The sequence below is a fragment of the Pleurodeles waltl genome, chromosome 3_1, assembly GCF_031143425.1.
Source record: "Pleurodeles waltl isolate 20211129_DDA chromosome 3_1, aPleWal1.hap1.20221129, whole genome shotgun sequence".
NCBI classification, from domain to species: Eukaryota; Metazoa; Chordata; class Amphibia; order Caudata; family Salamandridae; genus Pleurodeles; species Pleurodeles waltl.
Genome location: NC_090440.1, coordinates 1794877131 through 1794899548, shown reverse-complemented (window position 1 = coordinate 1794899548; position 22418 = coordinate 1794877131).

The window sequence follows — 22418 nt, the reverse complement described above, 5'->3', positions numbered from 1 at the left end:
TAAAAACATATTTTAGGACAAAGGGCATCAGAGGGTGTTCAAGACAGAATTTCCATCCATGATGTATGCCGTCTTTCGGTTGACCTCAAACCTTGGGCCCCATTACGAGTTTGGTGGACGGGAACACCTGTCTGCCTAACTCCAGATGCGGTGGTCACTGCCAGGCTGCCGTCCTCCCTGTTTGCCCCATTAAGACTTTCCTGCTGGGCTGACGAGCGGAAATCTAGGTTTCTACCAGTCAGCCCAGAGAGAAAGTGACAGCAGCATTGTCTCTGGCTCATAATACAGCCGGCAGCAGTGCTGCAACACACAAGGGGTACCAGCACCCTTGAAATGCGCACTGTCTGCACAACAGACAGTGCACATTTCGTAGGTGCTGGGGCGGAGGACCCCTGCACAGTGAAACTGCCATGAAAAGGATGGCAGAGAACAAGGTTGAAATCAACAAGGCAGCGCTGACTTCAGCACTGCCCTGGCTGATTGCAACCTGCATTGCCTTCAACCTTTTGGGATCTAAGATCCTGGCGGGGATTGTAGGAGGTTGGCTGGTCTGCCCACTAACGTCATAATGTGGCATTCAGACCACCACAACCGCGGTAGTCCGACAGCCACTAGACACTGACAATCCTCAAACCACCAATGTCGTAATCGGGCCCTTTGTGTCTCTACAGATCCTGATCTGCATACTGGCGGCCTGACCTTGTACCAAGGAAACGGAGTGGGGTGTGCTTCTCAGGGACACTGTACTGTCCGATTTGGCTTACAGTGCCATGCAGTAGCTAGAGATTAGGCTTGTATGTAGTAACTGTATTTTCATGTTATGATAATATGTTGGGCTTGTTTATATTCACATCTCTAACTTTTAAAATCCTGATTCTGTTATTCCTCATTATTCTAATCATTGCAGCTCATGTATTTTCTCTTCTTTCTCTTGTAAGATATTTGAGTGTCAATACCTCCAGAGAGATTCAGGATTAGCTAATCTACTTCTTCGACTGACGCTTGACAGGCCCATCTCTTCTTCCATGAGAAGACTGGCATACAAGTATGGACATGAAACAAGTTTTTAGGGGGAATTATACTTACTACTGACTCGAGTGGTACATGCAAAAAGAGTAATGTGGCTGGCATGATTGTCAGAGTAAAATGTGTTTTTGAACATATATAGGCCCTAATTACAACCCTGGCGGTTGGCGGAGAAGTGGTCGGTCTTACTGCCAACAGGCTGGCGGTAAAAAAATTGGAATTATGACCATGGCGGTTACCGCCATGGTCATCCGCCACTTCTCCGATCCGACCGCTATGGCGGAGACGACCGCTGGGCTGGAGACTTGGGTCTCCAGCCCGGCGGTCGTCACAAGACCGCCAGGGTCAGAATGACCACCATAGTCATACTCACACACCCACATTCAGACGTACACGCACACATCCATACAGACATACATACAGGCAGACACGCACACATTTCCAAACACACTACCCCCCACATGCATACACGCACTCACACATCCCCTCTTCATACTCACATGCACACTACCCATGCATGCACAAAACACACAACACCCCCCTCTCCTACAGGACGATCAACTTACCTGGTCCGTTGATCCTCCGGGAGGGAACGGGAACCATGGAGGCTGCTCCGCCGACAGCACCCCGTTAACAGAACACCGCCACGCCGAATCACATAACGTGATTCGGTGGGCGGTGTTCTGTTGACAGGGGAGTGGAGGTGGAGCAACCTCCACTTCCCCGCCGACCGCCAGTATGGCTGCTGGCGGCTCTCCATCCGGAAAAGGACGGAGGGCTGCCAGCAGTCATAATTCGCCGAGCTGGCGGTCTTCAGCATGGCAGTCCCTCAGCGGTCTTGTGAAAAGACCACCGAGGTTGAAATGACCCCAATAGTGAGCTACACTTTCTGTCTGCTTGCACCAGTCCTCCAAATGCATTCTGATAGATGCATTCTTCAATAGTGTTTATACTCACAATTAATCAAGTGCATGCCACCAATGTTGGCACAGCAAGAGCTAGCTCAATAGTACTTCTCTTCATGAAACTCATGTTAGTTTGGAGGTGTTTGGCAGCCAGTTTCAGTACATCAGATTATGTACCACTCCATGCTTACAAGTGCATCCCCAGATTTCAGCAGCATAACATTCTTTAGGAAATTTAATCAGTGCGGAAGAGGAGCACATTGCCTGCCTTCACCCATCCTCCCAATATGTTTCAGTAAATTCAGTACTTAGTAGTGTTCATACTCACAAGGAATCAAATAATTGCCATTATCTGTTGGCCTAGCAAGCGCTGGATATCTGTGGGCATATATTTTGTGCTAATTGACACTCATCAGCAAGGCAAAAATCTGTTAGTTTGTGAGTGCTTGGCAAACAACTTTCAGTATGTCAGATTCTGCATTACTTGAAGCTCACAGGTTAATAAAACATTGGGAAGCACTAGTGAAGCTTGGAGTGGTCCTCACCTCATATACTACTATACAGAAATCAGTTTGCCGAGTGCCGCCAAACTAAAAGATCACGTCCAAGAAATGAGGTGGCAACAATGCAATATGTTTAAGTTAGTGTAAATTTGTGTACATTTTAGGGAATTTTACAAAATTTTCTAAACCAATATTATGTGAATTGCATACACCACAAGTGTACATAAAGGGCAGGCTTATGACTTAGGCCCACATTACAAGTGGCCCAATAAATTACGGTGTGTGCAGTAACTCCTGGCTTATTTTATCTTACTCAGTAAATACTGGGTGCAATAAAAACTACATCCCCCTGATACATTTTGGCTGGTCAAACTTGCTGATATCAATCAGGGTGAAAATGCATGGTAATTAAAAGGACATGTGGCTTTTGGTGGTGCAAGCATCACAGTCCACCTTTTATTCTGTATGTTAGGGGAAGATTCATAATGGGTGTTTTTAGCACAATAAATATTTTACTCCAGCATTATTTATTTAGCAGGTGCGATAAATATCACACCTTCTGCAAGGCCATTCATACTGGGGATCTCTGGCTGACATCAGTTATTTGTCTACATGTCAGAGACAAACCCTAAGGCATATGTGAAAATCTTGGTTGTTTGGACTAAAGATCAGAAAGTAAATATTGTGCTGCGGAAATATAATTGCCGGAATGTTGTGATTTCCAAAAATGTTTATTATTGTTGAAATATATATAATTAGCAAAAAATAGTGTTGTCTATAATAGCATTGTGTAGGTTAATTGTGTATGATATGTGTGATATGTTTATATTTCGCATTATGTAATTTTTTATTGAAACTGCTTGGTTTTATATATGTATTTATGGTACAAAGTTATTTTTAATGCCATTTTGTTATTTTGTATATGTTGATTTCATAGTCGAATATGTGTTATTTAAATGTTTAATAAGTAGGTTGTTAGGTATATAGGTAAAAATGGTGTTGCTACTTTGAATTTATATTTTACAAGTTTTTTTCATAATTTGATTTTTTTTTTTTTAAAGATTTGATAAAAAATACTTTTTTAACTGTATTGAATATTAACGTGTTAGAATTGTATGAGAATTATTTTAAATAAACTTATGTTTGAAATATTACATAGTAATATATTATTTTACATTAATCTGTACATAAATAATAATTTACAATTTAATTTGTATGCATTTATATTGTGGAGTTTGTGTACGATATGGGTTAGTTAAATGAATTAATAAATATAAACTCCAATTTTGAATTTATATTTTATTTTTATTTTATATATTCCTTTTTTCCACAATATTTTTATATTTTGTGACATTAGGATAGACTTTGTGTTAAATCAAACAAATACCTTTCAGAAATAATGCATAGAATTTAATTTATATAAAATAAAGTTTGTAATGTAAGGAAATGTTAATAAGTAGTTTTAAACTACCATGTGAATTAGGAATAAACATTTTATTTAAAAAACATTTTTAATTTTAAGTTTGTAATTCATGAATACAAACCTTTTGAGGTTCTTGTTTTTAGTTATGTGATTCATGATTTATTATTTATTTAGTTCTATTGTTTCATGTTTTTATACATTTTTAATTCAATTGTAGGGTCTTTATGGTAATTATTTTCTTACATTACATTAATTATGTGTTAATATGATATTAAATATAATGTGTTTTAGTCTAACATATTAAATGGAGTGTGAATTAATAAATGGAGTTTTAAATGATAAGTTTTACTCTTTAGCGACTAACACCTTCTTCAAAATGTTTTACTTTGAAGTGGTGAAAGATAAATATAACCCCTTAAGTGTCCAACACCTTTCCCTAAATTAATTAACATTGGTGTGACACTAATATATTTAATCCCTTTACTGTCCAATACTCCTTCAAAATAGTTTAGATTGGAGTGTGAATATGAAATCAAACCCCTTTCGTGTCCAACACCTTTTCCAAAGGTGTTTTTACTGTAGTGTGAATAGTAAAAGTAAGCCCTTTAGATTCTGGTATCTTCACCAAAACCTTTTATATTGGGTGGAAATAGCAAATGTAGCCTTTTTAGATTAGCTGCACCTTCCCCAAATGGGTTCCAGTGGAATGGGAACAGTACATTTAAATCCCTTATGATCCAAGAGATTCCTAAAAATGTATGAGATTGAAGTGGGAATAGCAAGTGACCCATTTAGTATCCAACTCCTTTCCAAACTTATTTTGATTGGAATCGGGCTAGTACGTCTAACCTTTTTAGTGTCCAACACCTTCCCCAGATTGGTTTAGATTGTAGTTGGAAAAGTGAATCAAACCACTTTATTGTCCTACACCTTCACCACAATGGTTTTGAGTAGAGTGGGAATAGTGAAAATAACCCCTTTAGTGCCAAGCACCTTCCCCACCAAATTGATCTTGATTGAAGTGGGAATAGTAACTCTAACCCCTGTAATGTCCCGCACCTTCCCCTACATTAATGAGATCTAATTAGATCTAACTGGGAATAGTACATCTAATCCCTTTACTGTCTAACACTCCTTGCGAAATAGTTTAGATTCAAGTAGGAATGGTAAATCTAACCCCTTTAGTGTGCAGCACGTTTGCCAAAATGATTTGTTTCAAAGTGAGAATAGTAAATATATCCGCTTTAGTGCCCAAAACGTTTCCAGAACGTGGTTTATAATGGAGATAAAATAGCAAATGTAACCCCTTTAATGTTCAACACCTTCCTCAAAATGGTTTAGATTTGGGCAGGAACAGTAGATTTAAACCTTTTAGGGTACAACACTTTCCTCAAAAGTGATTAGATTGGACCATTAATAGTAAATGCAACTCCTCTGGTGTGCATCATCTTCGCCAAAACTGTTTTGATTGGAGTGGAAATAGTAAATCCAACCCCTTTATTGTCCAATACCTTTTCCAAATTGGTTTAGATTGAAGTGGGATGAATCTAACCCCTTTCGTGCCCAACACCTTTATCAGAATGATTTACATTGGAGTGAGAATAATAAACCTAACCCCTTTAGGGTCTAACACCTTTACAAAAGTGGTTTACATTATAATGGGAATAGTATATCTAATCCCTTTAGAGTCCATCACCTTTCCAAAAGTTGTTAAATTGGAGTGGGACTAGCAAATGTAACCTCTTTAATGACTAAGACCTTCCCGAAAATATATTGCGTTGGAGTTGGATAGTGAATTTGAACCCTTTGGGTTCCAACACCTACCAGAAAATTGTTTAGTAGTAAATGTGGCCCCTTTAGTGTCCAACACCTTCCCTAAAATGGTTTTGATTAGAGTGGAAATAGTAAATGTACCGCCTTTGATGCCCAAAACCTTAATGAAAATGGTTTAGATTGGAGTGGAATTGAGCCACTTAAGCCTCCAATTTCTTTCCCAAAGTGGTCTATATAGGAGTGGGAATGGAAAATGTGCCTGGCCTCATCCCTTCAGAATCTGTCCTGCCTTCCCACAATGTCTGCAGAGGAATGGACCATTCTTTCCTGACACACAGCTGGTTTAAAGTCAAAGGTAGGTGTTCCTGAATGGGTAGTCTTTATTGAATTTGTTTATTCCAAGAAATGTGGTGCATTGACCCTGTAAACAGATCAGGATTCACAACCTTTTACTGTCCAGCTATTTCACAGGAGCCAGGTCAACCTTCTGGTGGGGTGGTAGCATGGGCGAAGAACTCTTTGGCTTGTAGCATTAAGCGTCTCAAGTTACACTCTCTGGATATTTTGGGTCTGTCTTTAGTGAAAGGTGAAACATCTCTATATATTTTTAATGTTTGAAATAGATCATGTGAGCCGAACAAGTCATCGAGCACCCTTACTACTCTTGAACAGTCTATTGATTATCTCCTACTTGGTTTCTCACTGATTGTTGCAGGTAATTTTAATGTTACTTTTGAACCTCTCTACACCATGGCATTTAATTTAACAGAAAAAGAAGCTGCATCTTGGGTTGTTCCTCTGATAGAAAAGGTGGTTGAGGCTAGATAATCAATTATTGAGTCTTTCTTTCAGTGTGGGCTTAAGACCATGTAATGGAAGGCCTACACCTGACCAAGCTGATAGCCATATCTTTCAAAGACTCCACCCAATTGAGTTGTATTGATTATGTATTTTTATCTCTTCAAATGTGGCCTTCCCTGGTTTACATGGTGGTAATTGATTGATATGACAGACATCATAATGCACTTAAGTTAACTCTAAGAGGGCATGTGGCCACCAAGCTTTGCAATCAAAGTCAAAGCTTCAGGGTGACCTATGCTGTTCAAATGACAAATTGGCACTAAAATGGCATCTATGTCTAGCAACTAGAATTTACTGGCAAACGTTTGCAACATGGTTACAGACACTTTAGTAGATATGATAAGTACTGGTGCCATTGGGTCCGACACTATATAAATACCTAATTTACATGATAGGCTATTTATCAGAATCCATGAATTTCTAACTAGGAGTTTCAACAATACAATTGCATGTAAATTCTCCTTTGATTATTCATGGTATGGCAATAATTGCAGACTGGCTAAAACAGACCTTAATAGTCTTATTAGATTTGGGAAACAAGCGAAAATCTCCCTAATAAGGAAACATTATGAAGATACCCTGACCAAGTGTAAAACTAACTGGGAAAATGATGTGTGGAAAGAATCAGTGGAAGCTGCCAGGGTGAGGGATAATAAATCTCTTTGAGGCAGTGTTGCTCATGGAAGCTGGCAAGCTGTACCTTGTGTCAACTTCAATCTGCAACCGGAGGTGTAGGTAAGCACTTGAAGAGTCTGTATGCCAATAAGACTATTTCCCAGTTCTTTGACTTGACTACAGGGTCTTCTTTGGCTTATCCAATAGCAAATACCTTGGATCTCTCTCTAACTGAGATCCTAGAATCCTTGAAGGTGATTGTCCCAAGTAACGCACCAGACCTGTCTGTATTCCTGGAGACCTGTATGCAAGGGAGACCTCTAGTCTGGGGTCCATATTTTTATTTAGTATTTAGTTCAATTTTGGAAGGGAGCTCCTCTTCCTAGCTCTAGGCAGGATGCTGAAATCATTTCAGTATTTAAAAAGGGCTGCAGGATGATCCATATAACTAGAGACCCATCAGTTTGCTTGATGCCTCACCGAAAATATTTTTCTGCCTAATCTTGAGTAAAAACTGAAGTGGGTACGTGAGAATATACTATCTATTGTGAAACTGTAGTGATGGACAAAGGCTACTTGTGTGGTTTTTGTTGATCTGAAATCAGCTTTTGATTAAATCGCCAGGAAAAAGCTATTGAAAGTGTTGAGGCAGATGGGGGTGACAGTTAATCTTCTGATAGTGCTAATAAGAATGAATGCATCTAATTTTTCTAGAGTAAGATATGAAAATAATGGAAAGTGGACAGCCCATTTTAAGGTTGAGATGGGAGTTCGGCAGGGATGTGTCCTAACTCCCACCTTATTTACTTTGAACATTAATGATTTAGGGCCTAATTATAAGTCTGGTGGTATTGAGACTGCCAAACATGTGGTGGAGGTCAGACTGCCTCATTCCTGGCTATCTGACAGCCACTCCCTAGTGGTGGTGGTAGAGTCAGGACCTGCATCTGTACCATCCTTGTCCACCACACCAAGTCCATCACTACCCACCCTGTTGCTCTGTACCAGTTTGTCATGCCTTCTCACCCAAGAGAGTGGGCGTCTCCTTTGTGATAGGCACCTCTCTCTCGCCCACTTTACCCCTCAGTGAGGAGGCTATAGACCACCTGAGAAGTATCTCTTTGGGGCATGCTGCCATGCTGAATGCCACCCAGGTGCAGGACAATCAGCTTCAACAGGTGGTTGCGTACCTGGGCGGCATTCATAGTGCCATGTCTGGCCTAAGGAAATCTCTTCAGGCACTGGCCTCCGCACTGACAGCAGCCCTCTACACCCTACCTTCCTACCCCCACCACATGCCTCTTCCCCATCCAATTTACTTGTTCCCATACCTCTCTCAAGCACACATACACACCTGCATGCACTCTCCCCAACAGCCACTACAAGCACCTACAAACCCAACAGAACACAACAGCATGCAAACAGTCGACAGCCACACATGCCACCACACCCAACATTCACCCAAACACCCCCACCACTAATGCAGACCCACCCAGCACACAACCCATACCCCCAGACACCACCCCAACAGAACTATCTACCACCCCAACACAAACATACAATAATAATACAATCAAATTAACACATAGTAAACACAATTTACCGTTACATGATAAATACTTAATAAATGTAAACATAATAGAATAAATAGTATAAAAAATTTAATCTTTAAAATATGACATTAAATATTGTCAATATATTCACAATAAACCAAAACAACACAAACACATATTTCACATTAAAATAGAAACCTTAATTAGTGTCCATCAAAAAAGGTTATAACTGAAAAAAAAATCTAACTAAACACAAACTAACCAAGACATTGTACCATAAAGAAAAGTAACCAATATAAACATTAAGTTAATTTACACAACAATATAAAAGGAATAATAAAGTTCAGTACTACTCACAAAGGAAATACAAAACATGCAAAAGAACTAATCCCAGCAGGTTTTCCCAAAACAACAGCAAAGAGGAAAAATGCACAAAAATGACCACCTACCTTAGCAATTAAGTTAAACCATTCAAACTAACACAACACAATTTGACCGGATTTAAACATGGAAATATATAACTAATTAAACAAAGTATGTTCTATTTCTCTACCAATCTTTAAATACTAAACTACAACTGCAGCAAAATAAAAGCACTATACAATGATTAATTAAAATTCACACTCAAACACCTGGACAAAAGAGTGTTAAATGTAAGTAAAATTAAGAAACCCCCACAACACCTACAAATGATCCAAATGTAAGCGTTAAAAATGTTACTCAAACTTCCCCCTCCAAAAGAAAACATTTCCCAACAGCTTCAATTGAAAACTCAAACAAATCCTACAATAACAATCTATAACAGATATGTAAGTGTAAAATATGAAAAAGATAGAAATTATGTTTTCTCCACCTTAGCAAAGTGAGTTATATTTATAACACAAAATGTAACTATTTTATGAAACTATTTCACACAGAATGGAAAATAGAGCAAGATATCTAAGAGTAGGGAGAGCCAAGCAATTGCTCTCAGATATGGTATGCACTTACAGCAAAGAATGGAGGTACCAAGAAAGTAAATTGGAAATGTATGAAATACTATTCTAATACTTGTTATGTTGGGGGCTACAACCAAAAAATAAGTTAATATAAACGCGAGAAAGCACAACTACCCCCAAAATGTAACCAAACCAGAAATAAGGCGTGCACTTCAAGATTTAAAAGAAGCAATCACTTGTTTCAAAGAGCCCATTTCTAAAATTCTAAAAGATTTACTACCTAAACTAACTGAACACATCACAGGTCAGCTACCTTCAATACTCACTTTAAAGCCACCAGGGAAACCCCTGCTGCTCCTAGATGACACCAAGAAATTTAAATTCCTAAACACTTAGGGCCAGGTGTACGAATTTCCGATATTGCGACTCGGAAATTGCGAGTCGGTGCGACTACAATTTCTGAGTCGCAATATCGGATGCAGAACGGTGTCTCAGACACTGCTTGCGACTCGCTATGGGGTCGCAAAGACCCACCTCATAAATATTAATGAGGTGGGTCGCATTTTGCGACCCCATAGCGAGTCCCTGCACTCACAGGGATGGTGGCCTGCTGAAGTCAGCAGACCTCCATGTCTGTGACTGATTTTTAAATAAAGCAGTTTTTTTAAATTTTGCAGCCCGTTTTCCTTAAAGGAAAACGAGTTGCAAAATAAAAAAAATAACGAAACCATTTGGTTTAGTTTTTTCAGAGCAGGCAGTGGTCCACTGGACCACTGCCTGCTCTGAAAAAACCTTTTTGGCAACATTCAGAAAGGGGAAGGGGTCCCCTTTGCGATTGAGTTACCACCAGTGTGACACTGGTGGTAACTGCGAATTGCTTTGCGACCGCATTCGCGGTCACAAAGCAATTCTGCATTGCGATGCAAGTCGCAAATAGGAAGGGAACACTCCTTCCTATTTGCGAGTCGCATTCACAATTTGTGAGTCGCGAGCATCACATAAGGCTGTCTGGATTGAGAAAAACTGCGATTTTCTCACTTTGCACCATGCAAACGGCTTCCTACATCTGGCCCTTAACCACTGCACATAATGATTGACCCTAACTCCTACATGACAGCTACAATAATAAGAAAAGGATATTATGAGAAACGTGGATGATGCACAGAACATTCAAAACTTTTCCTATACCATTCATGCTGATGTACACCATACGTGGTGAATATCAAAACATCAACATACCCCTAATCTATGCACTGTAGAGTAACAAACAAAGTAGTATTTACTGCAAATTCTTACATAAGATCAAAACAAAAACTAACAACTACTATCCACATAAAATTATAGTAGTGTTTGAAAAACTTTAACCAAAACATTTGGATGCATCTCCAAAAATCTGCTGTAAGTTTATAATATAGAACAAACCACCAGTTTAGCTTTCAAATTGAAAAATTTATTGCACTAGCATATGTCCCTGTAACAGATGTAGCTAAGCACCATAGCATGCTTATAGAAACCAAATTTTACCAACAAAATAAACAAAAATTAAGTCCCCTAATGGAATATTTTTTAGATACTTAGGTTGACAGACTGCACTGCTATGGACACAAGCACCAACCCAAATTCCAAATAGTATAGTTAAATATTTACGGCATCAGCTTGGCTAAACAAGCCAGAACCAATAACGCAGTAGAAGAATGGCACAATTGCCTTCAAAGCCACACTAGGAAGAATCAGACCAACACTCACAGATTCTAGTCATAGAAGCCCTCTAAAAAGAAAAAACATACCATCCACCAAGGATATACTAAACAGTAAACCAAATTAAACCAAAAATAAGTAAATAAACCAGTGAAATGTGCAAAATACTTCAATGTAGTAGACTCCTTAGAGTTAAGAGCAAACTCCATATTATAAATTACTTACCTATCTACTAACCACTAAAGCTCAACAAATAAAAAGATGCACATAATATAACAATTTTAAAAACAAAATTGAAGAATTTGTTTTATAGATCAGTCACAAATGTAGTGATAAAATAGAAAAGAAGACTGATGAATATTAATAAATAGTATTAATTAAAAATCTACACATCAATCACCACAAATCACAAAATTAAAAATAAACACAGTATGAAAGCAATTAAATCTCACATATAGAAATTACAACTTTTACATTACAATTAGTGCAAAATACATATACCTGATAAAATTTATATTTCTCAACTAAAAATGGATAGAAATATAGTTCTTGCAGTCGTGTAGCGGTAGGTGTTCATTCATGTCCTTCTCCAGTCAACAAAGTTGTAAAAAATAACTTCCAAAGATTCTTAAAAAATAAATAAATAATAATAAGCACAAAGTAAATCCCCCATAGTAATTCACAATCAATAGAAACCTGAAAAAACCTGGAAAAAAAACAGAACCGATCCATGTAACTCCAAAAAGTAAAGGACATTAAAAAGGTAAAAGTGCTTCACAATAAATCAAAATAAAGTGTTTTAAAACCTACATTACAAACAGGTCCATAGGATTCTGTCCATTCCTTACACCTGTAAGCACACATAGCATACTACACTAATTAGACATGGCTCCAAAATACAAAATATTCACAATAATAAACATATCATAGTAAAAGGTATAATAAAAAAGAAAACACAATAGTAGAATATCAAAGCTAAAACTATAAAGTGCATGTATGCAATATAACTCCAGTAATAGGAAACATCACACTTGATTCCATTATGTACCAATGCAAGCGTATAGATGTATTCAAACCAATAAAAGGATAACGGACGATATACAATCTCTACAAAACTCCTCACTTGACAAGAAATAAAAGAGCAAAAAAACTGGGACATTCCAAATATAGCAGTTAAAAAGAATGAAAAGGGTGTCAAACCAAGCAAGTGCAAGATTCAATGGCAAAACACTCTTAAATCAGCAATATCTCCTTTGAATGAACCAGGCTGCATGGAGAAATTTAGTAAATGCAATAACAATCACTTCACTTGTATCGTAACGCAGCACTCTTAATGCAGCAACGTATTGCGTGAAGCCCAAAAGATTACCCACTTGTTTTAGCAATTCCCCCTGTGTTTGACAAAAAAACACAAAGGGCCTCATTACTAGTCTGGTGGTCTTAAGACCTCCAGACTCGCAGTGGCAGTCGGACCACCACACTCCTAGCAGTCCGACAGCCATATTATGGCCAGACTACCACCATTGCCAGGAACATGGTTCCCGGTGGGGTGGCGTCAGTAGGAGTCATGGTAAGCCATGGTGGCGATGAGTTCATGAGTCCTCTTTCTGTCAGCCTTTTCATGGTACGGTCCCCACCATGAAAAGGCTGACGGAAAGCCAATGCTGGGGTTTCCCCTGCAAGCACCCTCAGAATCAGAATGTGCCCCACTCTGAGGGTGCTGGTGTGCCATGGCGTTGACCTTGGCTCCCTTAAGGGGCAGTTTACCTTTCAAATTGAAAAATTAATTGCACTAGCAAATGTCCCTGTAACAGATGTAGCTAAGCATCACATCCTTAAGGGAGATGTAGCTAAGCACCACATCCTCAAGGGAGCAGAGGCCAATGCCGTGGCACTGTCTCTGCAGGTCTGACCGGCGTAAACATTGTAATACAATGTTTCTGTTGGTCAGCCCTGTGGAAGCATTGTGGTATGACTGGGGGGAGACAGCTGGTATGACAGCAGACTCCTCCCCACAGCTTTGGCGGTCAGATGATTCTGACTGCGAAAAGTCGTAATGAGGTCCAAAGCGATGCACGGTTTCGGTATCAAGTTTGCATGCTAGGCATCTGCTGTTGCTATAACTCTTCTCATCCCACTTAACACAGAAACTGAGTAAGAAATCATACCTACATTTATGATAATGTTGATTGGCCAGGCGATTAGTAATCAAGTCAATGAATGACTTATATGCAGGAGTTACTTTGTGATCTAAAAAAGAGTCAGTCAGACTACCCGACTTACCATTCCTAAATACTGCATCCCATAAATATAGCTTAAGCTGCTCTTTGATTGAGGTCCGAGAGATTAGGCATGCTTCATCAGGAGATTTCCAGAAAGAAGACAGACCAATTTTATAAAACATAGTTTTAATATAGGCTAACCAGGGAATTTTCAATTGGCCTTTGGAGCTTATAAGCTCCCTCAAGAGTAGACCATAGCCTCCGGGCCACTGGGTCCCTCTGTGTCAGATGTATCTTGTCCAGAGGTACAGTCGCCAGCTGCTTCCCCACTGGCCTTTGCACTGTCTCCTCTGCTTGGCTGCAATAATGCTGAAATTACAAAGACAAATAGGGTCGTTCATGTGCCTGATCACACTTGAACAACCAGCTGTGATCAATAAACAGTACCATCATGTACAGTAGCTCCCAGCCACAAGCTCCACCAAAGTGGCAACAACATATTCAAAACCAATGCATGCATGCTAAATGAACTATGAACAGTTGCCCAAGGAAAATCAGAATCACATACATCTGAAATTGCATGAGTGTTGTTGTCCAATCACAAAATCCATGGATCAAGTAGGAGACCTTGTCACCCTGAATGGCTGGGCTTTCGTTGCATCCCTCATTAACCTGATGTCTTCAAATTGTATGGTGATGCCCATTTCAGTCTCACACATCCAAAACAAGGTCGTCCATCCAGCAAAACTTTACATCCACAAACCCACATAATGATGAGTTGATGGGCAAATAACCAATCCATGTTGCAGCGAAAAGTGCAATAGCTGGAAGAAGGTGACATGGAAACATCCATGTCACACTGTTAAAACTTCACAATGGAAAAATACTAAACATGACCACTGTTTAAGTAGTCACATGAAAGTTCTACCAAAGTTGTTCTGAAAGATAAAACATCTTATACAGAAATGTACACTGGAGACCAGTTTTGCAAAATGTCTGGTAGTCCTGTCTACAAATATCCAAGGCACGAAGAATCTGCTAGCCCCAGAGAATTCACCTGTCCTGATTGGTACAACCGAGGACACCTTTCTACCATTGCATTAGAAAAAGCCAGTAGTCCTCCGAATGTTGCACAGGCCAAGGGAATCCCCAGTTCCTGTAGAAGGCTGAACATGTTGCCAATGGGAAGGTACATCACTGTCCATTTTTGTCATGCAACACAGATTCCCTTGGATGAATGAGTGTACAAACTCACATCATTCCTTCAACTCACTCCCTGATTCATGTCAACAGTCAGGTAATGAACCTTCACCAAATGACATGTGCAAAGCACTAACAAACATTATTCTGCAGAGATGGTGTGGAAGTGCACAATGTGAGGAATTACTGTAGTCCTACCTTGCATGTCCTCATTGCTTCTGGAATTTGACATGATAAATGTTGTGGTGTGATGGGTTACTAATCAATTGTGACACACTCCTGTCTGGGACACCCCATAAACTGTATACTCATCAGATATGTCTGAATCCAAACAATTATTGGCATGTACACATAAGTGATGGGATTTGACATCATTACATGAAGACATTATTGGGGCATCAGCACCCTTGACACGCTGAAAACAAGTGGCCTGTGGGGGACAGATGCCAACATACTCACATGAGCAGACACTTGGATGAGTACATTGATCTATGAACTTATGCTGTTTGATGTTGTGACTAACACACTGAAGACAAATGGACTGTTGGAAACAAATGACAGCCACAACACTAAACAAGATGAACTGATTGATCACTGTACTCAGCTGTGTATCTGCCCAGGAGAGTATATTGGATCTGGAGTGTAATCTGTTTGTCTCAGGTCACTGGGAGACTAGTCAAGGCAAGGTAGCATGTAGCATCTTCCATACTTACACAAGCAATACCTCAGCTTGTGTGTCACACATTGCCCATCTCCAATCTCCAGGGGGAGATGGCAGACTCTTACACATCAATCTGGCAATGTAACAGCTAGGGATATGAGCAGCACTCATCTCATCATAGCTGCTGTGCTTCCCCCAAATGCCCATCAAGCTCTGGGTAGACCACTATCAGAATGAGGGCCATCAGAGGGGGGTCACGCTCCTGTGTGTACCCCGGCATGTTGAGAGGACACCCCAGATGGACCTCTGCGATCTTCAGGTCCTCCCACCTCATGTGACAGTGGGTGCTCCTTCTGGGCATTGTCTTTCCAAATCCCTTGCTTCTGATGGGTGTTGACCTGTATGGTTGCAAAAGACAAATTAAGGGTTCACCAATCCCTTTTTTTAACAAATATCTGTGGCACACACATTTTACAAACATCAACCACAACCATATTGTATTTGTCAATAGACCACACATGTAAAGACCACACATGTAAAGAATACATGGTCACAGGCACAGGGACACAAATATACCCTTTTGGAGCCATCTGCAGACTAACCCACAACCCTACTCCTGGACAACACTGACTGAGCAAGCCCACTGATATATCTGGTAGCCCAGGCACAAACAGCATGTACTGTGATGTGAGCCACAATAAAACACAAAACACCATTGTGACCTTCTGCAGGCAAAATCCTTGGTTATGACTCGACAGACACATTCACATCCAACCACTATGCATACAGTCCCTACAGGCAAATACCATAGTATACACCACTCCCTAATACATAAGTGATAAGGAAAGGACTGGCGTGGGTGTGACGGAAAACATCTTCCCTGCGCATGTGTGGACATGGGGATACCCAATAGAATAACAATGCCACTCCTGAGTGGGTTTGTGTAGTATGGACTGGTATCCGTGAACACAAATGTTACCATATGTTTTATTCCTACAGAGATGATAACAAACATACCAAGGCATGCTTTGTCTGTATTGTTGCATGATTAAAGCCAATGAGTCACATGTGATGCTCTCCCTCAAACTACTGAACTATCTGCACTATGGGTTGGTCTGTAGTGTACAAATATGACTCATGAAAATGTGACAACAAAGCTGTGTGAGTAAGGGGCCTGCCATAAGTCAATGACAAATATTGACAATTGGAGTCAATGTACATCTGTAGTAGGTTGGGGGAACTTCAATACCCATTCCTAATGAGGCAAATGTACAAAGGCATTCTGGCCAAGCCTTGACTCTGAAGACTCTTTTTGACCACATCCATGGATCTGCAGCTCTACAGTGAGTGGGTCCAGGGCCACAGTTGCGTAGCCAAAGTAACTCTGCCCCACTAGGTCTATCTCACATGCTGGGTGTATATGACAGTCCTTGTAAAAAAATCAGATCCTAAGATACATCATTGTGTGCCTTTAAAGCCTGCTTGCCTGGATATATGTATGCAACAGAAGGGGGATTTATGCCTTATCACACAACACTTTGGTAATGTGTCATTTAGAGTATAGCTCTCCACTACCAGCACCATCTACATCCTATGTATAGACCCCAAAATATGACAACAGGCTCCCCATACATCTCACTGACAAACAGAGGCTTGTAGCCAGCCCATGTGGAAGGAAAGGATGGTGTTGAACAGAAGCAAACATGCTTATGCGGTCCTTATCTCCTCCTCTGGTGAGCCATAAAGCTGACCATACAGGGGAAAGACCTCCTCCATGAGCTTCTCCAGCACCACTGGAGTGAAGGATGGGGCCCTTTCCTCTGCTTGGCCTGGCATGATTGCTTCCAGAAGCGGCACACAGCAGTTGAAGTGGTGGAGGTGTTGATGGCGGCAGTGTCAGGACTAATGTGAGTGATTTTGGCAAACCCCGTGTACATGTACGCATCGTACACATTTATCACCGTTGATGGACACAGCTGTTGGGATGCGACCGGCACAGACAACAACATTAGTCTATGTCTACCGCAGTTGTAACCACCCACCGTGAGGTCGACTTCCACCTGTGGCCACAGGCAGTTCCTAATATTCAATATAGGGGGTCAGGCTTTCGCCATTTTTGTGGTAGTAACTACAGTGTTTTGGACCTTTAAATGCATCACAACAACTAGAGAGGTGTCAGAACCTTTCAATATACCTGCAGCAGCATCCCCACTTAGATTCACTGACACAACCATGAATGTATTGCGTTGGTGGTCACAGATGAATAAAAACAGGGCTTCCCTATTCACCACCAGTGACAGTGTTTTTGGTGGTCAGAACGGACGATCAAATTTAGAGGGGCACATGAGGAGCAGATGGTTGGGTGATGTCCAAATCCATGTTCTACACACATGTGAAGATAGCCATGGGGGTCACATTTGGGCCTTGAGTAGTACACAGTTTTTATGTCTACTCTGTGTATAGTTATTCTAGTCATTGTCACAAGGACTTTTGTTGTTTACATCATGCATGTTTGTGTGTACATATTTACTAAGGCTCCAGCTCATCTGATGTTACAAATAGGTGCCCTGGGAAAGGGAGGAGGTTACAAGCTCCAGTCTACCGGCCCCTGCCAGACCTTCAAACCATTGAAGATGGAAACTCTTTCATCTGAATCGGCAAACTATTGTGGATTTATGTCATCAGTTGGAGCCTGATATAATGCCTGAAAACAGTCATCCAAAATGCATACCACCCATTGTGAGACTCATGGCAGTATTACACATCCTGACCACAGGGTCCTTCCAACATATAGTGGCCATATCTGGTGGCATGTCCCAAACTATGTTCAGTGGTGTGTTAAGAGATGTGCTATCAGCACTGCTGAAACACATTGACAGCTACATCAGGTTCCGCAGATGTACGGATTTAAGAAATGTGAAGGCTGACTTCAATGGTTTTGCTTGCCCCACACATGTGGTGGGAGCCATTCATGTCACTAATTTTGCCTTAGTACCACTGCAGGCTAGTGAACAAGTCTATTGTAACAGGAAAAACTTCCATTTTATCAACGTACAAGTTGTCTGTTTGGTGAATCTCTACATCTCAAACGTATGCGCATGTTTCCCTGAATTAGCCCATGATTCCTTTATAATGCGGATCAGCACCACACCCCAGCTGATGTCACAACTGCAACCAGAGAGGGCCTGGCTGGGTGGTAGTCACATTTGTCCTGATTGTGTGTGAGCAATGGCAGTTGCTACCATCATGAAGTGAGTGACTCATTGTTGCACTTATGTCTCATTCCTAAACAGGAGACTCAGCATATCCAAACCATCCTTTGTTATTGACGTCTGCTTCAATGAGGCCCATGGAAGAACACGGCAGGTAGCGGAGCACGGTTTGGGGCTCCTGAAGGACAAATTTCAGTGTTTGGATAGGACAGGCGGAGCCCTCCTCTACTCTTCTGGGAAAGTGTGACAGATCACTGTGGCATGCTGCATGCTCTACAACATCACCCTGTGGAGGAACATTCATTACATCTGAGAGGGTGGTACCTACAGAATTCACTCTGTTGATGATCCTTTACCACAATTACATTTTCCTACTGAGAGGCGTATGCTGGTGATTTCAACCACCATGACTCTCAAATCATCTTCAGAAAAACAGGGATTTTTGGGACGTTACATGGTGGACAACTAAAGTGGGTGACAGGGACCTAATTAACAAGGGAAGTGCAATAGGGAGTGAATGGGCAAAAGTGAATGCAAGGTTTTATATGGGATGGTGAAAAAGGGGTACTTAATGACAAAATGAGGAATTGGTGGTCTGTCTTGTTCGTAGTCCAGTGGAAATGCAAAGGATTGGTGTTTGTGAAGGGGTGTGTTTTATAGTGTGATTTGCAGGTTTATCCACTGGACCAATGTGTGTCACCTGTGTTATTTTTTAATTGACCCAATGTGCACTTGTCTGTTACTTTGCTGAACATGTCCCGGGTGGTCAACCGCCATTGCCACACCACTGACAGTCTACCTTTCTGCTTGGCGGGTGGCAGTTCTGCTTGTTTGCATCGTAGCATGGCATACTAGGGACTGCGGATGCAGTGGTCTTTTTAGGACTGGCAACATGGCAGTGTGGCGTCCAACTGCCAAACTCGTAATTCAGGCCCTATGTATGAAATGGGAATATTTTTGTAAGCATTAATATTTTGATGCTACTTTTGTGACTTGATATTGTCTTCCATAATATTATGTCATGTATCAAAGTACTTGTCCCAACAGGTCATCCAGTAATGCAAGTTACAACGTGCAAACAAAAACTTTTTAAGAGCACTTACACTGTAATTCTAGAATGCAAGAAAGGAGTTTAAGTGTTCAATCTCGAAGGCAGAAGATATAGTGGAACCACCACTAAATGCTATCATGAGCTCACAATGTCCTGCTACAGGGTCTTCCAGATGCACACCAAAGTTTCATTGTTTCACCTTAAATAGACTAGAGAGTGTTCACTTCAACTGTCACAAATTAAGAAAAGAGATACAATAATAAAAAAGTGTATGTAGAAATACAATTATATGTCTTAATAATACAAGATACAAAGCAAGTTAACAAAATAAAGCAAAATGAATTATATAGGTAAAGTTAAAAAACAAATATTTTTTTACTATCAGTGAACGCTACAATTACCATAATTCCTATAGATATAGTGCTAGTAATAGTGAGAACATAACGTTGGTCAGAATGGTTGAAGGCTTGATTTATTGCTGATTGAAGTGCTAAATCCTGCACTGGAAAATTATTTTGGGGTGGAAAATCTGCTAGTGAGGTTTCTCCTACCATACTATTCTGAGGGCAGTGTGAATTCTAAAAGTGGTTTTTGCCTGGAAGATTTTGTAATACCTCTGATAAAGGGCATCTTGTAATTTGAAAGTCTAAGACATACTTACCATCTTGGTTTGGAACATGGTGAAAATGGCTAGAAATATGGGTAACACTGGCTGGATTTGATTTTTGAAAAAAAAAACATACTGTGATTTGTTTACAAGAAACATGTGAAATCACCAACAATTTGTTTGTGGAGGGCTTTCCATGCAAGCACTAAATTCCAGGTTGGGTAGAGCTAAGGGGGACCTTATAATGTTGATTGCTCTTAGTCTAAATTGCTGCCTTAAACAACTGGAGACAGGCACATCAAACCTGCTGACAGTTTATCTTACCTTTATCTTCCTTTCAGAATTCTTGCAATATTCTGCTTATTAATTTTTATACCGCTAATCCAAGCGAGTTCCAGGCTGCCAATGTTTTCACCTAAGATGTTTACAAGGAAAGATATGCCTACCCCATAAAGGGAAATTACTTGTTAGTGTTACTTGTTGATTTCAATATGTATTATGTAAGTCCTGACCTGTTCAAAAAACCTACAAATGGTTTCCTTTACCTTCAGTTGTGCAACACTTTAGACATTCTGTCCTGGGGAATCACTATTTTATCCTTATTAGGACCGATAATGCAGTGGAGAGATATATCTCTTATGTGCCCAACTATTCTGGGAGAAGCTGTTGCTCTACAGTAATTTATTTTGCTTCTTCTAGCCTAGCCTCCTCTCTTTTAAAATTTGAGGTGCTCTGGGATACAAAAGAGACCATCATTTCTTGTGTGAAACTTTTCACCGGCATGTAACACCGGACCCAAAATCCACGCTTTGTGTGGGAAGGAAATTACTAAATATTCTAATTGGAATAGCCCCTCTAAGGATACTAAGGCAGCCTGATGTTTTATAATAAACATTATATTATGCCAGCAACTGCCCTGACGTGACAACACATCCCTTTCTGTGTAAGGAAGACACTGTACTCTCTGAACCAGCAATACCCGGGAACCTATCATCTGTAGACTTGATGCAAGCACAAAATGAAATGTTGTGCAAAGCAATGAATAATAAAGTTCTGCAGAGAAGGTTAATGACAATAGATAAAAATAATAAAACATCACCACTAAAATTATGCCTCGTTATAATAAAAAAGGAATAAAATGCCAAGTGACTCTGTGAAGGGTCACAGGCCTCAGACGTAAGATAAAATAGGCAAAAATAAGTGTTAGTATGTGCCTAACAACTAACATCAAGACAATCCCAGTGTTCCAGATTCGAACAGATGGTTCGATCGTTCCAGTACCATTTCTCATACAAAGCTCTTAATTGAGAAGCCTAGGGACTGGAACAGTTATTTCCTGTCACCATAATACAATTAAGCCAACAAGATGAGGAACTCTGAACTAAAGCAAAAGGCCTAGGTAGCCCTAATGGCCTCTTGTTCTACAAGTGATTGCTTCAAATTCTGGGAAATAATTAACCATCCATTTTTGCAAGTTCAGTTGCTATTTCTTTATCATAGGAATCTAGGGTGGGACTTTTTGCTGCTATTTATGATTCCACTGATTCCATTGTTCTTCTGATTCTTAGCTAACTAACACTCTTTTTCCCTGTTTGACCCCCTTACTAATTTTTGGCTATGAGATTAGGAATGCCATTTTAAAACTGCCCAAACATAAAGCCTCTGTTCATCTCACTTGACTTATTTAAGTATCCTGTTGACCTTTGATGCCACTGCTATCACTCTATATGAACTCTGCCATCAGTCATTGAATTCCGTCATCATTGTTCACTTCTATTATTGTACTAGCTTTTAAAAAGAGCCGTAAGTGTGGCACACGTTGTTATCACCCCATCACCTTAATTGAATCCACGGTCAGGGAGATTGCTATTGAACAGACTGACTGAGTGGGTCAAAAAACACCAAGTTCTGACTTACATTTAATATGGTTTCCAGTCTGAAAAGAGGATCGTGGACCAATGCTTGAATCTCTTCCTTTTTACATCTAAATACGCTAAAATGGGCTCACTTCATTTGAGATTCACGGACCTGAGCTCAGCCTTTGACAGTGTGAATAGGGCTAAGCTCTGGTATATTATGCTGAGTAAGGGATTTATAAATCCACTATCACCTTTTTGCACAATTCACACATGGACTTGGCAGCCTTTGTCCACTATGGGCTGGCCTAAGG